Here is a 26,060-nt window from a genome sequence, read left to right as displayed (position 1 = left end):
GCCTGTTTTAGAAAAGACAGAGGAACCAGAGATCAATTGCCAACAACCACTGGATCATCAAAAAAGCAAGAGAGTTCCAGAAAAACATCTATTTCTGCTTTATTGACTATGCCAAACCTTTGACTGTGTGGATCACAATAAACTGTGGGAAACTTTTCAAGAGATGGGCATACCAGACCACCTGACCTGCCTCTTGAGAAACCTGTATGCAGGTCAGGAAGCAACAGTTAGAATTGGACATGGACCAACAGACTGGTTCCAAATAGGAAAAGGAGTACATCAAGGCTGTATATTGTTACCCTGCTTATTTAACTTATATGCAGAGTACATCATGAGAAATGCTGGGCTGGATGAAGCATAAGCTGGAATCAAGATTGCCGGGAGAAATATCAATAACCTCAGATATGCAGATGACACCACCCTTATGGCAGAAAGTGAAGAGGAACTAAAAAGCCTCTTGATGAAAGTGAAAGAGGAGAGTGAAAAAGTTGGCTTAAAGCTCAATATTCAGAAAACAAAGATCATAGCATCTGGTCTCATCACTTCATGGGAAATAGATGGGGAAACAGTGGAAACAGTGACAGACTTAATTTTGGGGGGCTCCAAAATCACTGCAGATGGTGATTGCAGTCATGAAATTAAAAGACACTTACTTCTTGGAAGGAAAGTTATGACCAACCTAGATAGCATATTAAAAAGCAGAGACATTACTTTGTCAACAAAGGTCAATCTAGTCAAGGCTATGGTTTTTCCAGTAGTCATGTATGGATGGGAGAGTTGGATGGTGAAGAAAGCTGAGCACCGAAGAATTGATGCTTTTGAACTGTGGTGTTGGAGAAGACTCTTGAGAGTCCCTTGGACTGCAAGGAGATCCAACCAGTCCAACCTAAAGGAAATCAGTCCTGGGTGTTCATTGGAAGGACTGATGTTGAAGCTGAAACTCCAATACTTACGGCCACTTCACGCGAAGAGTTGACTCATTGGAAAAGACCCTGATGATGGGAGGGATTGGGGGCAGGAGCAGAAGGGGACGACAGAGGATGAGATGGCTGGATGGCATCACCAACTCAATGGACATGAGTTTGAGTAAACTCGGGGAGTTTATGATGGACAGGGAGGCCTGGTGTCCTGTGATTCATGTGATCACCAAGAATCAGACACAACTGAGTGACTGAACTGAACTGAATTGATTCAATTTTTATAGCCTCAAGACAAAGAAAATTCCTTGTAGAAGGTTGGCATTGGGTGATTGGCTAGGGTGCTATAGCTTTAGCACCTGGGTGGGCATTTTTGCCTAACATGTGTCAGGAAGCCTGTTGATGATGATCAGGGTAGCTTTGGTAATGGTTACAATGGGGCTCAGGCAACTGGGGGGTGACTTGGTTCTGGGCTCCACTTTTGTGGCCTTGGGGCAGGACTCAGCATGAACACATTCCTTTTTTTTAAGTCTGTTGGTCTGGCTCTATCTTTTGCACTGGAATGAGTGAAGAATTTCAGTATCACTGTGCTGATACATGGCTCAATCAGAAATTAAACCTAGGTTTCCCATTCTGATCCCTTTACAAACAGTACTGGGATTTGATTTAATCTATTGCTACCTCTAAAGAACTGGAACAAACTGGAACAAGATTTAGCCACAGAAGCAAATTTAGCCATAGAAGGTGACCCAGAATCAGACCTGAAGTCAAAACTTTATACGGAAATAATTTAGTAAGGACATGCCACTAACAAGAAAAGGGGAACCCAGGGCAGAAAAGAAGAAGCCAAACAAGGGACAGGTTTTGGGCAAAGCCCCAGTCTCAACCTGATTTCTGAGGGACTCTGAAGTATAAATTGCTGTCAGTGGCTAAGTTGTGTCTGACTCTTTGTGACCCATGGACTGCAGTATGCCAGATTTCCCTGTCCTACACTGTCTCCTGGAATCTGATCCCATTCATGCCCATTGAGTTGGTGATGCTATCTAACCATCTAATCCTCTGGTTCCCCCTTCTCCTTTTGCCTTCAATCTTTCCCAGTACCAGAGTCTTTTTCAAAGAGTCAGAAGTGTAGATTTCACTGTGGTTTGTCCAGCTGGGCTTCTAAACTAGGTTCCAGTCACCCTCTGGCAAATAGGTCACCCCAAGTGGAGGGAACATATTTTCTGAATATCTTCCTCTCTCTGCATATGTTGGAGACAGAAAACTGGGAACCCAAGGGCACCCTCTGAAAGGCTACTATAGGAAGTAAGTCTGAATTAGAGGAGCTTTTCCTGATTATTTGCAATGATCAGCTTCTCTGGAGTAGGATCCTAGTTCAGTCAAAAATATAGGATGATCTCTGTAAGTGGATGAGAAGTTGAAGCATAACCTGTTTCCTTGTTAACTTGTAACATTCCCTAATCCAGGGACAGGAACTTCTCCAAGTCAATGACTTCCTCATATTTATTTTGGTGCTGGAGATCATTTCCCCCCTCACAAAGCTTGGACCCCACCAAACACCCTTAACTTTATTCAGCATGAATTTTTTCACATTTACAGTGGGAAAAATAATGGAGCCATGAAAATAAATTATATTAAAATTACATGATAAAATGCATTATCACAGTATCTCATGCTGAACTAGTTGCATGTTGTAGAAAATATAGGTTGAATTGAGTCCTTGAAAAAAATTCCTGTGTTGGAGCCCTAATCCCCAGTATCTCAGAATGTGGCTTTACCTGGAGGTAGAACCTTTAAAAGGCAATTAAGTTAAAATGAGGCACTAAGGGTGAGCCCTAACTGAATCTGACTGGTGTCCTTATAAGGAGAGAGGAAATTTGGACACAGAAAGAGACCCCAAGGATGCTGGTTTGCAGAAGAAATACTATGAGAAGACACAGTAAAAATGTATCCACCTGCAAGCCAAGAAGAGAGGCCTCAGAAGAAATCTCATGGGCCAACACCTTGATCTTGGATATCTAGCCTCCCATCACTTCATGGCAAATAGATGGGGAAACAGTAGAAACAGTGTCAGACTTTATTTTTGGGTGCTCCACAATCACTGCAGATGGTGATTGCAGCCATGAAATTAAAAGACGCTTACTCCTTGGAAGGGAAGTTATGACCAAACTAGATAGTATATTAAAAAGCAGAGACATTACTTTGCCAACAAAGGTCCGTCTAGTCAAGGCTATGATTTTTCCAGTGGTCATGTATGGATGTGAGAGTTGGACTGTGAAGAAAGCTGAGCACCAAAAAATTGATGCTTTTGAACTGTGGTGTTGGAGAAGACTCTTGAGAGTCCCTTGGATGGCAAAGAGATCCAACCAGTCCATCCTAAAGGAGATCAGTCCCAGGTGTTCATTGGAAGGACTGATGCTGAAGCTGAAACTCCAGTACTTTGGCCACCTCATGCGAAGAGTTGACTCATTGGAAATGAGCCTGATGCTGGGAGGGATTGGGGGCAGGAGAAGGGGACAACAGAGGATGAGATGGCTGGATGACATCACTGACTTGATGGACATGAGTTTGAGTAATCTCCGGGCATTGGTGATGGACAGGGAGGCCTGGCGTGCTGTGCCATGGGGTCACAAAGAGTCAGACACGACTGAGTGAATGAACTGAACTGAACTGAAGGTGAGAAAACAAATCTGTGTTGTTGACACAATCCAGGTTGTACTACTTCAACAGAAGCCCTGGCAAACTGATTCTCATGCATATCAAAGCTGTCCCTTCCTTAGTTTCTCATTCCACTAATCCATCATTCCTGCGTGTGTATAAGTAGAGGACTGTATCATGAAAAAAAAATATGTGTCTTCTTCAAAGAGTTTTGGGTCTACCGAGTTGAGCTTTTCAAAAACAAACCCTAGGAGAGAGTGAAATAGTTATATTTTTTCCAGAAGGAAATTTTAAATAGACTCATATTCTACATTCCTTGACACAAATATCAGCGTGAAGGAAATTATTCCCAGGAACCACAGTAATATAAGCATGAGGATCAGATGGAATAAAATCAGAACCTGGAGTCCAAGTTTATTTATGTTCAGAGCATTAGTAAGGGATGGGATAAGAGTAAAAGTAAAATCTCCCTTTGGTCTCTAGGGTTTAATTTTGGTTCACAAACTCTATAAAAGCCACTTCGAAACACCAAGTACTTAATAGAACATAAACAATCTCTCCTCATCTTGTCTATAATTCTGAAAAATGACTCTAGAAAACCAAAGCTATAAATCTCTTTATAGCTGTCTTGGTGGCTGAGGTGGTAAAGAATCTACCTATGATGCAGGAGACCTGGGTTCGATCCCTGGGTTGGGAAGTTCCCCTAGAGAAGGAAATGCAACCTCCTCCAATACTCTTAACTGGAGAATCCCATGGGTAGAGGAGCCTGGAGGGCTGCAGTCCATAGGGTCACAAAGAATCATACACAAGTGAACGACTAACTCTTTCACTTTCCAAAGGAAACAATTTCTGAAATAAATTTGATTGGAAAAGCAGGCCTAACAAATAAATTCAGAGATGTGATAAAGCCTTTCAAGATGGAAATAGAAAAATAACTTAGAAGATTAGAGCAGAGAAGGCAGAAATATATGCCCTTTTTCTTTAAAATCCTGCTGAATATTCCTGAAGTAAAGAGAATACCTGCTATTATACACAAAGCCTCTTTATATATACATATTATCCCATTCAAACTTCACAGTAGCACAGGATAAACAGAAAAGATAAGATCTGAGAAGTCATCAAATATTTTGCCTAAGATCAAAACAGTAAGTGAAGAGACAAAAATCGAATTTTATAGAATTTGTTACATATAGGAATTTGATGCAACATTTAGAAAGATAAAGGTAAATTCAGCTCAGTTCAGTTTAGTCGCTCAGTCGTGTCCAACTTTTCTCTTTGTGACCCCATGGACTGCAGTACGCCAGGTCTCCCTGTCCATCACAAACTCCCAGAGTTTACCCAAACTTATGTCCATTGAGTTGATGATGCCATCCAACCATCTTATCCTCTGTCATCCCCTTCTCCTCCTGCCCTCAATCTTTCCCAGCATCAGAGTCTTTTCAAATGAGTCAGCTCTTTGCATCAGGTGGCCAAAGGATTGGAGTTTCAGCTTCAACATCAATCCTTGCAATGAACACCCAGGACTGATCTCCCTTAGGATGGACTGGTTGGATCTCCTTGCAGTCCAAGGGACTCTCAAGAGTCTTCTCCAACACCACAGTTCAAAAGCATCAATTCTTCTGCACTCAGCTTTCTTTATTATCCAACTCTCACATCCATACATGACTACTGGAAAAACCATAGCCTTGACTAGATGGACTATCAATCAAGTAGACAATTTAATGCATTCTCCTATCAAAAATATTTTCATTGTTCAATAGAAATTTAAGTTGTATTCTTCATAATTCACAAATAATAATTACATATAAGAAGCCAAAGGCAGGAATAAAATCAAGTTTCCTAAATATTGATCACTCTGTATAACATTCTAAGACATAGAGAGCTGGAGCCACACTACATCCATGTGATCTAGTTTTGTAATAAGTTCTCACAGCAGTTTTTTCTTGCCATTGTTCAGTCAGGAAAATCCAGCTATCTACACATGGATGAGGGTCTATATGAGTTAGAGGCTGGCATGGAAACAGAGACCACATCAGCTGTGAGGTCTTCGGCTGTGTCAACTTGACTGGGCTATAATCACCAGTTATTCAATCAAAGAGTAATCTAGGTGTGGCTGTGAAGTTATTGTGGATTAAAATAGTTTCCCTGGTGGCTCAGATGGTAAAGAATCTGCCTGCTATGTGGGAGGCCTAGGTTCAACCCCTAGGTTGGGAAGATACCCTGGAGGAAGGCATGGCAACCCACTCCAGCATTTTTGCCTGGAGAATCCCCATGGACAGAGGAGCCTGGTGGACTACAGTCCATGGGGTCACAAAGAGCTGGACATGACTGAGCGACTAAACACACAGCACCATAATCAGTTGACCTTGAGAAACAGGTCAAATCTGGGTAGACCAGATTCAACCTGTTGAAAGGTTTTAAACGAAGAGCGGAGGCTTTCTTAATGAAGAAGAAATCCCGCCTGTTGATAGTAATTTCAGCCCATGTACAAGGGTTCCTGTTTGCCATTCCTGACATCATGCCGCCTGAACTTCAGACTTGCCCGGTCAGCATCCATATTCATGTAAGCCAATTCCTTATTTTATATATATAATATCTTCTGAAGTCTCTTCTTCTTTAGTTGAACCTTAACTCATATGCCAGTTATGTGAACAACAAGCAGCTGGGGTAAATAACGAACTGGGTAAAAGTTAGTGACTAGGTAATGAAGGGTAGAAAGAGAACTCTGAAGTATGAACTGGCAAAGGAAGGAGGCACTTACCACTTCTAGTGTTCGGGACAGAAAGGACATAGAGAGGTTGGAGTTATGACAATTGAGCAATTTGGAGGAGAGAGCCCATGGCCTGGGACAGCACTCCGAGGGGGATGAGAGAGCCGACGTGCTGTGTCTCCGGGCCGGCACGGTAAGGCGGACTTGGAGAATGGAGGAAAACTACAAATTCACTGTGCATGTGTGCCAAGTTGCTTCAGTCATGTCTGACTCTTTGTGATCCCATGGACTGTATCCCGCCAGGCTCTCTGTCCATGGGATTCTCCAGGCAAGAATACTGGAGTGGGTTGCCATGCTCTCCTCCTGGAGATCTTTCCAACCCAGGGATTGTACTGGTGTCTCTTGTGTCTCATCCATTGGCAGATGGGTTCGTTACTACTAGCCCCACTTGGTAAGCCCACAAATTCACTATAACTGCTGCTTTAGGACTGTGCAGCTATTGCCAGAATGAAGAATCAAGGCCAGGGTGATGTCAGGGGAAGCACAGACAGGAAGCATAGCCAACAAGCAGGAAGCAGGCAGGAGAGGCATGTCCGTTGTTTCTCCTGCAGCTCTCCAGGCTCATTCGAGTGCTCTCTGTTGTTGGACATTAATAAGGGTTGAGTTTACAAAGCAAAACTGTGGTTTGCAGCTAATACAAACACTCAGAAAGATAAAGATGAATAAGATTCAGGTTGATTACGGTTCTATCAATCAAGAAGGCTTGATTTAACGCACTGCTCTGTCCCAGAGGGAGTTTTGGCATGAGAGAAAATGGCTCCATAACTGGAACGGCATTTTCATATTGCTCAGAATAAACACATGTATGAGAAAGGTGTAGTCTCCCAAAGAAGAATCAAAACAGTATATGAGAGGGCATACCTGTAGCCTCTACTTAAGTCTTTCATGAAATATAGCTAAATCAAAATTACCTTATTGAGGAGGGGAAAAATTCTGCCCTACCCTTCTTGAGTTCTTAGGACAAGACTAAAAATAAAATTGACCCAAGATAGGCTAACAGGAGAAAAGGAAACAAATTTTAATTTGCGCACACAGAGGTCTCATAGCAATGGGACCTAAAAAGCAGCCAAGGAAACAGTTTTTATACTTTTTAGCCAAAAAAAAAAAAAAAAAAATTCTGAGAAATTGAGAGGACAAAGAAACCTAGGCTTTGGACACTGAATCAGTGGAAAAATCTGAACAGTTTGGGCTTGTTGTAGAAAATGAAGGAAGTAATATAACATGCTTTATTTATAAAGCTTCTTGCCCCCAAATTCCCTGTCTCTGGCAGCAAAGATGTCCTTCTACCTCTAGATGCAGAGAATGTACTATCACATGGGATATTTCTCTCCTGCTTACTGAGGGGCAGTGAGGAGGGTCAAAGTGCCCCTCTCACATCAGCCATTTCTTAGATGACTCTAATTCAAAATAATCCGTATGCCATTGAGGCATACTTTGGAGCAGCCTGCCCTGGACCATGACGATCTGCTGCCATATTTCATTTAAAACAGATACAGCCATTTAAATCATCTTCTGCTTAAAACCTCACTTCATATTCAAGACTTGGTAAACTGATTTTCAACCCTATCAGACCACTTACAAGTCAGCCATAATCACAGTGACTGCCAAAACGGTTTTTAAAATATTCAACCCAACTAATTATATTCTTTGAATTAGGTCAGAAGTGGGGACAGAGTAGGAGGAGTAAATGCTATCTACTTAGGAGTTATGCAGCATTCCAACTGTGAGTAAAAAATACTGGTAGGAATTGAAGGGAACAGATACATGGTGGCTATTAAAAAGTAAGGGATGGTAAGACTTAGAAACCAGCTCGGCATAGAAAATGAGGAAAAGAAGGAAACCTGAATCACCTTGGTGATGTTTTGTTTTGTTTTGAGCAAAAGCAATAACAAAAACAGTAACAGGTCATTCATCTGGTGCACAGATGCTGCCTGCAGAAACACCCCCACATGCCTTCTGCTCTCACCTTAGAAAGCAACCTGGTTTCTCAAAAATGCCTCACAGTTTCATGTACCTCTAACTTTTCATCAATTCTGCCTTCTGCCTGGAATGCTTCTCTTTCCTTATCTTTCCATGAATGACTTACTTAAACTTCCGGTCTTAATACAAACTTCTCCTTCTCTGTAACATCTCCTCTCTCCCAGGCTTGCAGCATTCAGATAATTCACAATAATTCACATGTGCTTTACATAAATTATGTTCCTTGGAGCTGTGCAACTTGGCAGCTTCCTCTGACTTCCTCAGGCAAAGTCTGGGTAGGATATGCTATCTAGCTATCTATTAATATCTATCCTATCAAATTCTCTCTATCTATCATCATTAGTTCCCTGGACTTCTATAAAAAATATCACAGGCTGAGTGGCCTAGACAACAGAAATTTAGTTCCTCACAGTCTTGGAGGCTGTGAAGCAAATATCAAGGTCCTGCTAGGGTTGGTTTCTGGTGAGATCTCTTCCTGGCTAGTAAATGGCTACCTTCTTGCTCTTTGCTCACAAGGCCTCTTCTCTGTGCATTCATGGGGAGAGAGAAGAGAGAGATCGCTGGTGTCCCCTCTTCTTCTCATAAGGACACAAGTCCCATTGGATTAGCTCCCTACCCTTGTGACCTCATTCAACCTTAATTACCTCCCTAGAGGCCCTATCCCCAAACACAGTCACGTTAGAAGTTAGGGCTTCAATATGTGAATTTTGGAGGAATACCAATCATTCCATAGCACCATTTGTGACTATTGTAGCCTTTACTCTTTCATATTCTTATTCTCACATCTGTATGTCTCATGTCTCATTCTCATAACCACTGAGCTCATTTCCTTAAGGTAAAAGACCATATTCTATATATCCTTGTTGTCCATTAAAGACGGCCACAAATACTCCTACTCTGAGATGGGATTTATTTATTCCTCCTTTTGGATTTTGACCAGATCTTCAACTATTTGGACCAATGTGTTAGAGAAGTAAAATTGCTTCAGGTTCCAGATCTAAGCCTTAAGAAACTAGCAGCCTCCACTTCCTGTCTTTTATAAGATTTGCTTTTGTAACCAAGCCCCCATAACATGAAGGAGCCCAAGTAGTGCCATGAAAGAATCTGCGTGGTGAGAAATCAAGGCTGATGATGCTCTCAGCTCAACAGACAGTACCAACTTGCCAGCCACATAAGTCCATCATCTTGGAAGTGATCCCTCCAGTTCAGCTGTTACCATGGAGAGGGGAGACATATTGCCCTTGAAAAATCCTGGTCAAATTATATATTTATCAGTAAAATATTTTGTTGTTGTAAAATATATGATCACTAATTTAAGCCACTAAATTTTTGGATGGCTTGCTACCCATAGACAACCCTCTGCCCTTTCTGCTCCTGTTCTCTGTGCTTACCATAGGGTCTGAAGCATTGTAAAGTCAGCAGTTACTATATAAGGAAACCATGTATAATCATATATAAAGAAATGAAAGGTCTCAGGCAAGGTGAAATAAAGGTTAGAAACATGCTTGATGTATAGTTTTTCAGGCGTGAACTTCTTATCAGATGGAAAATAAGCCACAGAAACCATTACACACAGATTAAACCAATTGACACAAAAATTGAACCAATAAAATGTCACAATGTACTAAAAAGGATAATCAAGACTGTTTGAGAAATACATACTTTAGAAATTTTTAGTTTGCAAGCAATAGAAGACCTATCTCAAACTAACTCAAATGACATAGAAAATGTATTGAATAATATAAAAGGTGGGCTTCTAGTCAGTCGTGGTCTGGTGGCTCAAGAGTGTAACTCAAGACCTAGTTTCTCCAAATTTCTCTTGATTTCTTCTAGTATGTCTGCTTAAGCCTAAACATGCACTTCTTCTAATTACAAGAGTAGTCAGAATGTAGAGGAATTATATGCTTCCTTTCTAATTTCCAGGAGGAAAAGAGGATCTCCACCAAAGAGTAATGAAACTCCTTTCCCAGAAACCCCCATCAGATGTCTGCCAGCCTCCCAGACATGTACCTATTTAGCAGTCAGTCTCTATGACCGAAGAGATTGAAAGTGCTAGTTGGTTGGAGTCAATCAAGAACCAAGTTGAAGGAGCGCTGTGGACTCCATGAGGGAGGGGTGAGTATTTCATCCAAAATAAGGGTACTACTGCCAGCAAAAGGGAGGATGGGTGTTGGGTAGTCAAAACCCCCAAGAAATACCTACTTGTGGATGCAACGTTAGAGACAGACTTCAAAGACTAGGTGGCTTCTCTGGTGGCTCAGACGGTGAAGAATCCGCCTGCAATGGAGGAGACCCAGTTCAGTCCCTGGGTCAGAAAGACCTCCTAGAAAAGGGCATGGCTACCCACTCTAGTATTCCAGCCTGGAGAATTCCATGCACAAGAGAAGCCTGGTGGGCTACCATCCATGGGGTTGCAAGGAGTCGGACATGCCTGAGTGACTAACACTTTCACTTTCACTTAAAGAATATATATGTATGAGAGAGAAGGTTGCTGGTGCCAGGTATAGCATAACCAGAGCTCAGTATCAGGATAATACAGAATACAAAGGAAACATCAAATAGCCTAATTTTATAGGAAAAACAAAGGGATATTGGGACTCATAAGAGATTTATTTGTGGCTTTTTAGATATCCTTGAGCCCCTTACAAAGTTGAAAAAAATACTGGGTTTATAGATACATGGGTGTCCTTTTGGGAAAAGTCCACAGATTGTTAAAGATACTAGTAACAATGAATAAAACAAAACTAAAAGTAGGAGTGACTAGAACGGAGCAACATGCTAAAAAGTTTTGGATGCTAATGTCGAAGTTCTTGAATGTCGGTACAAGGCTCATTTTTAATTAAAAGTCTAGCACAGGTCCTTTAGAAAGCAGATTGAAAAAATTTGCTGATTTGGGAGGAAAATGATAGATTCAGCATTAGGTATATTGATTTTGAAATGATGTTAATACAGTGACTAGCCAGGAAATTGGAATGTGGAACTTAAGCCTGGGATAATCAGTGAAGTCACACTTGTGGAAGTTTAGAGACAGACGCTGTCATAACCATCACCACTGACCTATAGCTACTATCAAAGCAATAGATTCCACCATATTCTTTCACTGAAGCTCATGTTACTGTTCCAGTGTTCAATTCCTGAGCTCTCAGTGAAACTTCTTTTATCTAACGAGAGCAGTGTGCAGGGAAATGAAACTGGCTTAGCAGAATTCATTTTGCCGTAGCAGTGTTTCCTTCATAGAAATTAAAGTTTAATTCCATACTGCTTTAAAAAATGATACAGTAGCAGTGAATCAACAGGCTTCTCCCACAGGATTCTTGGCTCTCCAACATGCAAGCTGTCTCCTGATAACACCTATTAATTTTGTGAGATGTATGGTTTAGGAAATGCCTTTTAAAATCTATTAGGAAAAAAGTAGATTTTTTTTTTTTTGGTGGGGAGGACCCTCCATGTTTTCTTTCTAATTAGCGGTTAATTAAGATTTAAATTCTATTAAACCATTGTTCAGTAGCTTTGTGCAACAATAAATCTGGCAATTGGATAGGCCGTAATGCAGATAAACTGCTAGCACAGGTTAGAGTTGGAGAAGAAAAGGAGTAATATCATATACTACTTAGTGACATTTAATTACAATCATTCAAGTGAAACTGGATATAATTGTACATAATAAGCAGACTCATTCTCCATTAGACATTTAGGATTTGTCTTTCAATGGTAATTAGCGTAAGTAAGTAATTTCAGAGTGTTCAGTAATGAATAATTATGTATTATGAGTATTTTCAGAGTGACATATAACTTGGAAGGAAAAAAAGAAGTAGCAGTGTATTGAATAAACAAAATACACTAAATAGAACAAATAAAAAAGACAGAAATTGTGAAAGTTAGTTTCATTAAGCGCTATTTGAATATTATCCCAACGCCCAAATTTCATTAGCCCCATTCTTCATTTTAATATATCCTTATAATATTATATTTTATCCTTGCAATAGAAAAGAGACTTAAAACCTATGTTGCACAGAAGATATTATAATCCTGATATGCATTGCCTTTCAGAAATGCCTATGAATTCCCATATACTTTTTGTAGAGTCGAGATTATCTCCCACGCTATTGATATTCTAAATTATAGTACCTAAGATTCATCTTTCTCTTTACTAGCATCTACCTTTTAATGAAAATTTTTCTGTAGAAGTTGTATTTGGTGGTTTTATAAAGTTATTTTCTCTCAATTTTTCTTCTCTCTCATTGTGTTTTTCTTTTAGATGGTCCTAGGATGGCAGCAATACTTTGAACCATGGCTTGTAACATGTATCACTTGTAAAGCAATCTTACTAACAAGAAAACTATAGCAAGTAAAAATGACATCAAGAGCATCAGTCAAATTGTGAAATTATTGAGACAGCTCCCCAAATAAGTATAGTAGGATATTTAGGGTTGTATGAGGCTGTGGCTAGCCTTGCATCTTACACAGTAGATTTTCTATTTCTAAGAAAATTACATTATTTTAGACTGCATTTGGTTTCAGTCAGATTTGGTTTCTTCGTTTTTATTCATCTCCAGACACAGTCACAAATGTGGAAGTTAGCTTGTGTTTCTACTGTTTTAGAAGCCAAGTCTACCACCATCAGCCACAAATGCTGTGTTACAGATCAGAGAATAACAAAAGAAGGAGGTTTTTTACAGGATAAATAAACAGGCAAGCTTTAAAATTCCATTTATAACTAAGCTTAAAAATTGATAGGGCTTTCCATCAATAAGCTAGCTTTTGTTTTGTAAGGCTCATTAAAGTAATGATTTCTAAATGTCTATGAACAGACCCATTTTTTCCCACACAGGGTTTTCCATTAGTCTGCAGCAAAATAAATCAAATATAGGCAGTGCAATACCTTTATTATATAATTAAATTTATTTCCTTCAAAATAAAGTTTTTTACTTCAAATGCATATCTTCCAAATGTTATTGGCATTAAAATAATTTTGTATTAAGGAATATTTGGAGAAGGAAATGGCAACCCACTCTAGTATTCTTGCCTGGGACATCCCATGGACAGAGTGAGCCTGGCAGGCTACAGTCCATGGAGTTGCAAAGAGTCGGACACAACTTGGCTACTAAATAGCACAGTTATGAAATATCAATCAAGATGTATGGTTTTTTTGGTTTGTGTTTTTGATTATATTTTTTAATGATAAATATTGGCAACCAGACACTTATCCTCTTCTATTTGATTTGAAATTGTACTTATCTATGGACTCTTACTGTTGGGAAGCTGTTTAGCATAGAGATCCCTACCAAGCCTTTTGAGATCAGTTGGTCTCCTTGCTCTCCTGAAAGACAGCGCCTTTTCAGGGAGTTCATGCAAACACTCTGTGATCATACAGAATCTTGTAAACAGTGGGAGAAGTTGCCTCCCTCTAGGCACTGAGGTAGGTGAGATAGATGAGCCCTAGGCTGAAGAGCTGGAGTTTGTCCCATGTGAACACATACTCCAAGATGAAGAGGAGGAGCTAGCCCTACCCAGAAAAGAGATCAATATTTCTCATTCTAGAGGGGACACGCACACAAAGGAGGACTCTGAGATATGCCAAACACAGACTCAGAACCAGGCAAAGCAAGATGATTGGCCAGAGGAAACTGGGAAGAAATGCCCTATATAAGTGATTCAAACTACCATGAGGGTGTGATTCTGTCTCTGAGCCCACCTGTATGTGTATACACATGTACTATTTTTTTCCTCCTAATAAACACTTGTTTCTTTCTGTTTCATTTCTGCAAACTGGAAGGGCCAAGGCCTTGTCTCTGGCCCTGGTCCCTGGTAGTCTAGTGCCTGGATTTCAGAGTTCTTACTCTTATAGTCTGACTTCAAACTCTGGGCAGGAACTGAACCTCTGCCTCAAGCTGCTGCTGGCCAAAGCCACTCAAGATCAGCATCACACCTGGAATTCTAGCATGAGCCATCAGAAGGATGGCTTGTCATCCAGGGTGGCAGAACCAATGTGGGAGTTAACTTTGGCCAGAAGGAGGGGTGGGAGAAGAAATCTACTTCTGTCCTTATGCAAGGACAAAATTATCTTAATACTTAATCCTTACATCCCATTTACAGAAAAACATAATAATATTTAGAAAGCTCTTGTGGTTTGCTTATTGTCTCTTAGTTAGGGGCAGACCCAAAATTCACCAATCAAAAATCTCTGATTCCTGAATGCCAAGTGACTTTAGCTTTTAAGAAAATGATCTATTCGGGAAAGATTTGGGGACTGCAAACAATTCAGTAACTAACAATATAAATATTATTTGTGAAATATAACCCTGATGTTATTTCGAGAAACTATCCTTGGTTTCCCTATGCCTTGAAATGTTTTGCATTTATTTGCAGCTTGTTATTCTACTAGAGATAAACAGAGCCTGGTCTCCCTACTTAGTTCCACATGATTAAATGACTCCTTCAGTTCACAGCCATTTTTTAATTAAGGAAATGCATGCTCCCCTTCGGCTATGCATCTCAACACTGAGAAAAGTCATTTAATTGAATAAGGCAAGATTACACCCCACAACCAGGAGATTTGACATTTTTCTAAGGATGTTGTGTTCTGCAGTTTTGTGACTAACAAACCTGTGCTGACTTTCCCAAAAGAGAGGATGCAGACAGCTTGCAAGTTTTTATGAACAAGAAAACAGTTGGAAATACAAGGATTATGTGGAATATCTTAAAGCCACCCCCTCACCTTTGAAATCATATCAATGCTGTGAAACAGAGTATTGTGTGAACCATACCTGTCAAGAGGTTTAAATCTGAAAGCTGACTTAGAACAAGATTTTGATCTATTCATTTTACTTCCCATTGCTTTCTTCAATACCTTTGGCTTTCTTTCTCTTGCAAAACATTCCAGGGGCTATTAATTCATGTTTTTAAGGTCTCCAGATTGTTATTACACTGTGGGCTCATTGCACCTCATATCTCAAAAGGCTTTCATAGAAATCATTGCTAGCCTCAACAAAATTTATCTGTCTAGAGATTATATTGGCTGTGAAAAAAAGTGAAAGTCACTTAGTCGTGTCCAAATTTTTGCGACCCCATGGACTACACCATCAGTCAATTCAGTCACTCAGTCATGTCCAACTCTTTGCAACCCTATGGACTGCAGAATGACAGGTTTCCCTGTCCTTCACCAAATCCTGGAACATGCTCAGACTCATGTCCATCAAGTTAGTGATACCATCCAACCATCTCACCCTCTGTCGACCCCTTCTCTTCCCGCCTTCAATCTTTCCCAGCATCAGGGTCTTTGCAAATGAGTCAGTTCTTCGCATAAGGTGGCCAAAGGATTGGAGTTTCAGCTTCAGCATCAGTCCTTCCAATGACTATTTAGGACTGATTTCCTTTAGGATGGACTGTTTGGATCTCCTTGCTGTCCAAGGGACTCTCAAGAGTCTTCTCCAACACCACAGTTCAAAAGTATCAATTCTTCAGCACAAAGCTTTCTTTATAGTCCAACTCTCACCTTCATACATGACTACTGGAAAACCCATAGCTTTGACTAGACGGACCTTATTTGGCAAAGTAATGTCTCTGCTTTTTAATATGCTGTCTAGTTTGGTCATAGCATTTCTTCCAAGGAGCAAGCATCTTTTAATTTCATGGTTGTAGTGAAATTTCATTCTGCCGTGATTTTGGAGCCCCCCAAAATAAAGCCTGTCAGTGTTTCCATTTTTCCCCATCTATTTGCCATGAAGAGATGGAATCAGATGCCATGATGTTAGTTGTCTGAAAGTTGAGTTTTAAGCCAACTTTTTCACTCTCTCTTTCACTTTCATTAAGAGGCTCTTTAGTTTTTCTTCACTTTCTGCCATAAGGGTGGTGTTACCTCCATATCTGAGGTTATTGGTATTTCTCCTGGCAGTCTTGATTCCAGGTTGTGCTTCATCCAGTCAAGCATTTCTCATGATGTACTCTGCATGTAAGTTAAATAAGCAGGGTGACAATATACAGGTTTGAGGTACTCCTTTTCCTATTTGGAACCAGTCTGTTGTTCCATGTCCAGTTCTAACTGTTGCTTCCTGACCTGTATACAGATTTATCAAGAGGCAGATTGGGTGGTCTGGTATTCCCATCTCTTTAAGAATTTTACACAGTCTTTGGTATAGTCAATAAAGCAGAAATAGATGTTTTTCTGGAACTCTCTCGCTTTTTCTATAATCCAATGGATGTTGGCAATTTGATCTCTTATTCCTTGGCCTTTTCTAAATCCAGCTTGAACATCTGGAATTTCATGGTTCACATACTGTTGAAGCCTCATTTGGAGAATTTTGAGCATTACTTTGCTAGGATATGAGATGAGTGCATTTGTTTGTACATTCTTTGGCACTGTCTTTCTTTGAGATTGGGATGAAAACTGACCTTTTCCAGTCCTGTGGCCACTGCTGAATTTTCCAAATTTGCTGGCATATCAAGTGCAGCACTTTCACAGCATCATCTTTTAGGATTTGAAATAGCTCAACTGGAATTCCATCACCTCCATTAGCTCTGTTTGTAGTGATGCTTCCTAAGGCCCACTTGACTTCACATTCCAGGATGTCTGGCTCTAAGTGAGTGATCACACCATCGTGGTTATCTGGGTCGTGAAGGTCTTTTTTGTATAGTTCTTCTATGTATTCTTGCCACCTCTTCTTAATATGTTCTGCTTCTGTTAGGTCCATATCATTTCTGTCCCTTACTGTGCCCATCTTTGCTTGAAATGTTCCCTTGGAATCTCTAATTATCTTGATGAGATCTCTAGTCTTTCCCATTCTATTGTTTTCCTCTATTTCTTTGCACTGAGCACTGAGGAAGGCTTTCTTTTTTTTATTTTTTTCCATTTATTGGTTTTATTTTATTTTATTTTATTTTTTCCATTTATTTTTATTAGTTGGAGGCTAATTACTTTACAACATTGCAGTGGCTTTTTGTCATACATTGACATGAATTAGCCATGGATTTACATGTACTCCCCATCCCGATCCCCCCTCCCACCTCCCTCCCCATCCCATCCCTCTGGGTTTTCCCAGTGCACCAGGCCTGAGCACTTGTCTCATGCATCCAACCTGGGCTGGTGATCTGTTTCACCCTTGATAGTATACTTGTTTCAATGCTGTTCTCCTGAAACATCCCACCCTCGCCTTCTCCCACAGAGTCCACAAGTCTGTTCTATACATTTGAGTCTCTTTTTCTGTTTTGCATATAGGGTTATCATTACCATCTTTCTAAATTCCATATATATGTGTTAGTATACTGTAATGGTCTTTATCTTTCTGGCTTACTTCACTCTGTATAACGGGCTCCAGTTTCATCCATCTCATTAGAACTGATTCAAATGAATTCTTTTTAAAGGCTGAGTAATATTCCATTGTGTGTATGTACCACAGCTTTCTTATCCATTCGTCTGCTGATGGGCATCTAGGTTGCTTCCATGTCCTGGCTATTATAAACAGTGCTGCGATGAACATTGGGATGCACGTGTCTCTTTCAGATCTGGTTTCCTCAGTGTGTATGCCCAGAAGTGGGATTGCTGGGTCATATGGCAGTTCTATTTCCAGCTTTTTAAGGAATCTCCACACTGTTTTCCATAGTGGCTGTACTAATTTGCATTCCCACCAACAGTGTAAGAGGGTTCCCTTTTCTCCATACCCTCTCCAGCATTTATTGCTTGTAGACTTTTGAGGAAGGCTTTCTTATCTCTCCTTACTATTCTTTGGAACTCTGCATTCAAATGAGTATATCTTTCCTTTTCTCCTTTGCCTTTAGCTTCTGTTCTTTTCTCAGCTATTTGTAAGGCCTCCTAAGACAACCATTTTGCCTTTTTGCATTTCTTTTTCTTGGAAATGGTCTTGATCACTGTCTCCTGTACAATTCATGAAGCTCTGTCCATAGTTCTTCAAGCACTCTGTCTATCAGAACTAATCCCTTCAACCTATTTGTCACTTCCACTGTATGTATGTATGTATGTATGGGATTTGATTTAGGTCACAGTCCATGGAATTCTCCATGCCAGAAAACTGGACAGCACAGCTACTTAAGGGGATCTTCCCAACCCAGGGATTGAACCCAGGTCTCCCACATTGCAGGCAGAGTCTTTACCAGCTGAGACATCAGGAAAGTCCATATTGGCTGTAGATATCTATAGAAATTAGGATTAAGAGGAAGCACATTTATTTAGATTTGTACCTTTGTCTTGTTTGCTTGTTTTATTTCATCATTCCTAAGGGAAATTTTAATGAGGAACAAGTACAATATATATGCTACTGAGCTCTGGTGAGTTCACCCATTCAAAGATTGTAAATTGCTGTTCTGTTTTGATTTTAAATCTGGAAGCTAGAAAGAGGGGAGTGATGTGGATCATGTAGGAAACAGCATAGGGAAGTGGCTGTGATGGGGTCCAGTGTTGGACTCAGTTAGGATTACATTAAGTCCCCTCCATACAAACCTTCAAGCTGCAAACTTTCAAAATGTGAATGTATGTTTGTCCGGTCATGTAAGCTGGTTCTACTTGAGGAGTCACTGTTAGTTTTTGAGGCACGGAACCCAAACAGTTCAAGAAGGTTGCAGCAGCAACCTTCAGAATACAACCTTCAAAATACAATCCAGTGCTGCCGTGCCATCTATGGCCATAAAAAAAAAAAAAAGAGTTACTCTGCAGACATCAGTTTTCCCCCAGGATCAGTTTTTCAAGAGGGTAGATGGAATTGAATCCAGCAAGGAACCAGAACCTGTGCCATCAGTGGCAGGCATGAGTGAAGCTATAGCTTGCCTCCGTCTCCTATTGCTGGCAATCCTTCAGCTGTGCCATCTCCCACCTCCTCTCCCTCCTCCAGGCAGTAACTCTTCTTCCTGCCCACTCGATGCCAGGCCCTGTATGCCAGCTGCTGTAATGTACAACTGTACTTTTCAAGGTACTATACTGTAAGATTAAAAATGTTTTCTTTATTTATGTATTGTTTGTGTGAAGAGTTTTACAAACCTATTATAATACAGTACTCTATAACCGATTGGGTTAGTTGGATACCTAGCCTAACTTTGTTGGAGTTAAAAACAAATTAGACTTATGAACGCACTCTTGGAATGGAACTCATTTGTATATAGGGAACTTACTATAGTCTGTTTATCTCCATGGACAAACATTGAATATTTGGAGAAATAAAGAGCTCTTAATACTGCCTATCTGTGCAAATTACTCTTTTAGGATTAAAAAAAGATGAGACATTCAAAAGAGAGCTGATGATTATGATTTAAAACCCCAATAACCAAAATATTCTACTGTTTTATTGCTAGTCCCCAGAGAGTCCCAAGAGCAGAAAGGTTTCAGACAGACCAAGATGAAAAAGTTCTGCATATTTCAGGAAAATTGGGGATCCCAGCTGCCCTCAGTTGGTAAGTGAATATTGTAGTAAGATGACAATAAGCTATTTTACGATTCAGGCTTGGCTACCCTGGTTCATGCCTTCCACAGATCCTTGCATCTAGACCCAGCCTGAGGTCACCTGATTCCTGGGCCAGTCCGAGAAGAGGAAGAGCAGGAACTCCCATGGTCCCTGTTTCCTAGGATGAGAAGTTGAGTCAGTCTTCAGTGTTGAGCTCTGAGGTCCTTACATAGTTGTTGAAGTCCTACGTCTTCCTGAGTTTCCATGGATGCCTCTCAGTCAAAACAAAGGTGTGGGCTCCTGAGAAGAATATAGGGTTCTTGTCTTTCCATTTGGTTCAGGGTCCAAGTGTAAGCTATTGCCTTGAGGTCCACTATATACACTGCCCAGCTATTCTGCCTGATGATCTAGCCTTTCTGGTGTTAATATATATTTTTCATGAAAAATGAAGATACCTTGGGCCATGAAATATCTCACTCCTCAGCCCATGATAAAGTCAGCATTTACTGAAATAATTATTTCTATAATAGGAGTAAGTAGTGGTTTTTCAAGTTACAACACTTTTTTCTATATTTATTATTTGGTATTCATTTGTAAAGAATAGTTTCTCTTATCCCTACTTATGTATGTATTTACTTTCATTTGTTAAATAATTTATAACCCATCAATATGGTTATTTATTTCGATGCTCAAAATTTCCCAAACTTGGAAGTGAAAGTCCCTTCAGGAATGTATGAGACCAAGCTAAGGAAGTTGGTATTAGGTATGTTGATCTTTCCCTTTATAAGTTAGTAGAAACAGTTGATAATCTGGGGGCAAGGTTCAGTAGTCTGTACTTTTAACAAGAGTTCCAAGTGATTCTATTTAGGTCACATTTTAAGAAAAACTGAGATATGTTTCCATGTCCTTGGCTTCAAGTTTAAAGAGAGAATTTAATTCTCCATTGTCACTATTAGAATACTTTTTCTGATCATTAGAAGCACTAAATGAATTATGTGTTTTAAAAGAAACTGAGATGCCATCTTAATTACCTTTTGACCTTCCTGGGATGCAAATTAACACAACATTTTTTTTTTAACTCTATAATGTATGCCACTTAAATACTTCTTTACATTCTCCCAGAGAACCCTGTATTATCTATGCACTTTGCAGCTGAATCTAAAATGAAACTTCCTGTCTCTAAGAAATAGGAACATACTGATACTCTTGATTTATAGGAAGTAGTAAGCATCCTTCTAAGACTGCAAGATTGTTAAAGCCTGACCATAAATCCAATGGGCTCTACTATAAGTATCAATACCTAGAAAACAACTGTAAATAACCTAGTATCACATACTATGTATGGGACCAGAATATGGCAAACACGTTCTTGTTATCATGGCATTTTTCTTTTCCAAGTACTCAGAGTCATATGAATAGATTACATCCTTTTCTGCACAGCTGGATTGCTTTATATCCTCCGTAACTGAATAATCCCACAAGGAAATAAGGGATCCTTTCCACTTCTCAGATCATTTGTTGAATTAAAAAAAACAGAGTGGTGAAAGTTACATATAAATTGCATATCTTTTTTGTCCAACTGATTGTGTCTGAAAAAAATAATAAGAAGAAAACACATTTATGTCTGTGATCTCTACAGGTATGAGCACATCAGGTGAAATGAGGAATCTGTACTCTCTCTCCCCTGTGGGGGTGGAGGGCATTCATTCAGGATGGAGAATAGGGTCTTCCATCACAGAGTTCCACCCCCGGCCTTATCAGGCATTCATCTAAAAGTAAAGTCATTCAGTCCTGTCCAACTCTTTGCAACCCCATGAACTAAACAGTCCATGGAATTCTCCAGGCCAGAATACTGGAGTGGGTAGCCTTTCCTTTCTCCAGGGGATCTTCCCAACCCAGGGATCAAACCCAGGTCTCCCACATTGCAGGAGGATTTATTACCAGCTGAGCCACAGGGAAGCCCAGGCACTCAGCTTACTGACACACTATTTAACTGGCTGATATAGGCGAAGTTTAGCTCATGACTTCAAAACCCAATTTCTCTCCTTCACACACAGCGAGACTCACTGGATCCATCACATCTCTTTCACATCTGATGCCTGCACAGTTGTCTGCTCCACTTCACTTGTAGGCCTTTGTATTTTGTCATTATATTTAGTATCCTCTAGTCTTTTCTCAAGCCTCTTCTTTCCTACATCCTGGTGTTTGCACATTGAAGTTTATAACAGAACCCCAGGGCCCTGAATAAATGGACCATACTTTTAAAGTGTGAAGGCCATTGGGCTAGAGTTCGAGCCACACTTCTCCTACACTTACTTACAGAAATGAAAGAAAGAACACCATCACAGATGAAATCTGTGAATCTCTCTCTCTCTCTCACTTCTACTTTGAAAGAAGAAACTTGATAGCTTATATTGTAGAGCCAAACCACATTTTCTGGCTTATGTGTGGAAGGACTATTAGGGAAGTTAACATTTATTGAATTCCCTCAACATTCACTACATTCTACGTGGTAGAAGGGTAAAATTTCTATTCATACAGAAGAAAACCTAGACTCAGTGAGGAAAAACAACATTTTTAATATAGTGATTATTGCCCAAACCTTCCAATTATAAGAAACTTTTCAAAAATATAAAAACATCACAGATCACCTCATAAAAAGTCATAAGTATTGTGTTTGTTGACTGAGAAAATAATAATTGAGAATAAATGTGCAGGATATAAGCTACAATTGGAACAAAATTAAGATGAAAATGGGTGGATTATTTTTATTCAGTCTATAAATTATGATATGTGGACCAGTCCACATCTCAGCTTCTTGCAGTAACTCTACACACATCTAGGATTTCTTAATCCACAGTCACCATAAGGATGACAACACCAGTGGAACTACATTGCTTGAAGTTCTGTATTGCATCCTGTCAACAACTCATGCAACTGGCAAGTCTTTTTGTCTGTCTCTCCAGGTTGTCTACAAAACTGGGCTTACTGGTTAAACCCCTGTGAGCCAAGTCAAGACTAGACTGGGTATAGTGACCACCTTTGCCCAAGTCAACATAACAACTGAAGTAAAGTGTGTTGAAATGCAGCTTGAAACTTTGAGTGATGCTTTGCCTCGGGAAAATATGGTCTTCAGTGTCACGAACATGTTTGTCAAATATATTTATTGTGACAATGTGGCTGGTGACAGCAAAAATGACTTGCTAATGGAAGCAGTTGGCTTCATTGCCCAGGTATTATCCTGAACCATCCAGGCCAAATCAGTGCTGACTCTACACTCAAGCTGGATTGCCGCACTGCTTACCTTGCTTGTAAGGTTACCAGGCAGAAGAAGATTGATTGCTTTTCTGATAAATAGCTGGAAGATGGCCCAAATTTTTGAAATCTACTCCTGCTGCCATCTTTAAGGGGATTCATGACAAAACTATGTGTACTGAGAGTTTCTCTGAGTACCCTCCTCTGGGACGTTTTGCTGTTCATGATGTGAGGCAAACAGTTACTCTGGTTGTCATCACAACAGCAGGTAAGAAGCCCGCAGGAGCTGGCAAGGTCAACAGATCTGCTCAGAAATCTCAGATGGCTAAATGGACAGAACTCTGCACTGTCTTAACTGGCTGTGGGAGAATAGCTCAGAACTCTTTGTCTTATTTGGCTATTTAAGTTTAACAGTAAAAGTCTGGTTAATATAAGTGCATTGTAAAAGCTTCAGAAAGAAAGGAACATTTCATGGATCATTTTTTTTTAATGTAGTAGTTTTAAGTTGTTAGATTTTTAAATCACTACTTTTAATGGAACTATCTTAACCAAAATCTGTCATAAAATATTGAAACACATTAAAATGAAGTTGAATAACAAACCTGTATCTTCTTTTGACCAAAACCAAAACTTTCCATAATATTGCTTAGGAAAAAGTTGCCAGTGACCTATAGCTGATGTTCTGAAATTTGATTAGTTAATTACCCTGATTATTTTCAGGGTAGGGATTGAAGTGCTGTTTCTTGCTTTTTTTACCTATATCCAATGAAAGGATTGTTTCTTATGCTGATTTCAATACACAGTGAAATGTTATTGGTGTGATCTATCATTTACAATACTTCATGTTGCTTAAGATAGAAAAGCAGAGTAGCTTGTTACATGACATAGCTTATAGAGGTTTATAATTCTGTAATATTAAAACTCCTATGTTACACACAGTATTTAATTTTATGTAGTTCTATTAATATTGAATAAACATGTTGGCAAAATCTTTTTAACTTTGTTTCCCTTTTTAAAATGCATTTTCATACTTACAAATAATGTAAAGCTTGTTAAAAGAATCTGAAATAACAAAGTTTAAGATATTGAGGAATGGCCTTCTTTGATGAGTTACTTGTGTCCAGTTCTATGAAAACAAAGATATTGGAAGCTGAAAAATAAAAACTGCTTCAGAGTTGTTTAACTTGTGGTGTTGGTATAACTCATTACTGATCAATACATCCACCATAAATGGCTGGTGAAAAAACACAAAATCTTGAAAAAAAAGTCTGCTTGATACCACTGAAGAGAAACCAAGGAAGCCAAGGCTTCAACAGTTAGGACCCTGAAACGAAGGAAAACAAACTGGAAAGAGCCCCTATTAGAACTATCAACTTAAAATACCTAACTCCTTAAGCGTTTTTTAGCACATTGTGTTAGGGAAGCTAAGAGGACAAGCAGAATGTCATGGGTAAGAGATTAGCAAGATGAGCAGAGAGTCTGGCAATCTTGAGGGACCAAAAAAAACAAAAAGAAAAACAAAAACTACAGCTTAAGACCAATCAAGCATATCCTACCTTCCAGTTTGGAGCCTAAAGGTCTACACTGTAAAAATAAAATCCAACCAGAAATAGACTAGCCGTCACAAAAGAGTGAAATCCAGTTTTGAATCCTATATCACCTACCCCTACTCTAATAGCTTTCCTGAAAGCAAAATTTCATTCTCTATGAAAAAAGATAATGTCAACAACAGCTTCAATATACATAGGCTATATTTTATACAAATTATGTCATTAAATCAAAAATTGATCAAGCATACCACAAGAATAACTGACCAAAAACCAAGAGGAAAAGACCATCATAAAAACAGATCCATAAGAGACATAGATATCCAGAGTTATCATTTTAAAACATTAAAATAATTGGTTAATGTATTCAATGCAAGATTACAAACCAGTGACAAGACAGATCATGGCATCCGGTCTCATCACTTCATGGCAAATAGATGAGGAAACAGTGGAAACACTGGCAGACTTTATTTTTGGGGGCTCCAAAATCACTGCAGATGATGACTGCAGCTATGAAATTAAAACACTCCTTAGAAGGAAAGTTATGACCAACCTAGACAGCATATTAAAAACCAGAGACATTACTTTGACAACAAAGGTTCATCTAGTCAAGGCTGTGGTTTTTCCAGCAGTCATGTATGGATGTGAGAGTTGGAACATAAAGAAATCTGACTCTGTGATCCTATGGACTATAGTCTACCAGGCTTCTCTGTCCATGGGATTTTCCAGGCAAGAGTACTGGAGTGGGTTGCCATTTCCTTCTCCAGGGGATCTTCCTGACCCCGGGATCGAAACCAGGTCTCCTGCATTGCAGGCAGAGGCTTTACCCTCTGAGCCACCAGGGAAGCCCCATGTATGGATGTGAGAGTTGGAACATAAAGGAAGCTGAGCACCCAAGAAAGTGAAAAAAGTGAAAGCAAGGTTGTTCAGTCGTGTCCGACTCTTTGTGACCCCATGGACTGTAGCCCAGCAAGCGCCTCAATCCACGGAATTTTCCAGGCAAAAATACTGGAGTGGGTTGCCATTTCCTTCTCTAGGGGATCTTCCCAACCCAGGCATCAAACTGCGGGCAGACACTTTACCATCTGAGCCACCTGACCTGTGGTGTTGGAGAAGACTCTTGAGAGTCCCTTGGACTGCAAGGAGATCCAACCAGTCCATCCTAAAGGACATCAGTCCTGAATATTCATTGGAAGGACTGATGCTGAAGCTGAAACTCCAATCCTTTGGCCACCTAATGGGAAGAACTGACTCATTGGAAAAGACCCTGATTCTGGGAAATACTGAAGGCAGGAGAAGGGAATGACAGAGGATGAGATGGTTGAATGGCATCACTGACTCAATGGACATGAGTTTGAGCAAGCTCTGGGAGTTAGTGATGGACAGGGAAGCCTGGCGTGCTGCAGTCCATGGGGTCACAAAGAGTCAGACACAACTTAGTGACTGAACTGAACTGAACTTGCACTGTTGGTGGGGATGTAAATTGATGCAGCCACTATGGTAGATGGTATGGAGATTCCTTAAAAAACTAGGAGTAAAAGTACCA

General features: G+C 39.8%; 1 pseudogene; it reads left to right on the top strand.

Moving 5' to 3' along the window:
• The window catches only part of LOC139033034 (elongation factor 1-alpha 1-like), a 57,391-nt pseudogene extending 34,019 nt beyond the window's left edge, over positions 1-23,372 (top strand).
• Positions 23,373-26,060: the final 2,688 nt, after the last annotated feature.

Source organism: Odocoileus virginianus, chromosome 34, assembly GCF_023699985.2.
Source record: "Odocoileus virginianus isolate 20LAN1187 ecotype Illinois chromosome 34, Ovbor_1.2, whole genome shotgun sequence".
Lineage (NCBI taxonomy): Eukaryota > Metazoa > Chordata > Mammalia > Artiodactyla > Cervidae > Odocoileus > Odocoileus virginianus.
This window is presented reverse-complemented; position numbering and strand designations above follow the sequence as displayed.